Genomic DNA, 382 nt, shown 5'->3' with positions numbered 1-382 from the left:
CTCGTTGAAACGTGGGTTGAAGAGTTTGGTCTTCTCTGAGGTGGAGTTGTGACTAGTGTCGTCAGTGAGGAGTTCGTCTTGATTGTATAACCAGTGAGGGTGCCAGTTATCATGTGTGCTGGTCAGTGACGTCAGTCTTGCAGGGAGTAGCCAACTGCTGTCACTGTCATGTAGTGAGACTTTTTTCCCAGTTGGAGGATCGCTTGTAGTCCGTGGTCTCTGTCTGGTTTGCACAAGGAGATTTCTTTTTATCTCCATCTGGTACAAAATTTGAACCAGTCGGATTTACCAGCTTAACTTCTGGTGGAATTCCATCACCTAGCTACATTGTGAGCTACTTTTGCTAAATTTATTGGTCAAATTCAGTACCCTCTTTACTAAG

Source organism: Convolutriloba macropyga, chromosome 4, assembly GCF_964194025.1.
Source record: "Convolutriloba macropyga chromosome 4, txConMacr16.3, whole genome shotgun sequence".
NCBI classification, from domain to species: Eukaryota; Metazoa; Xenacoelomorpha; order Acoela; family Convolutidae; genus Convolutriloba; species Convolutriloba macropyga.
This window is presented reverse-complemented; position numbering follows the sequence as displayed.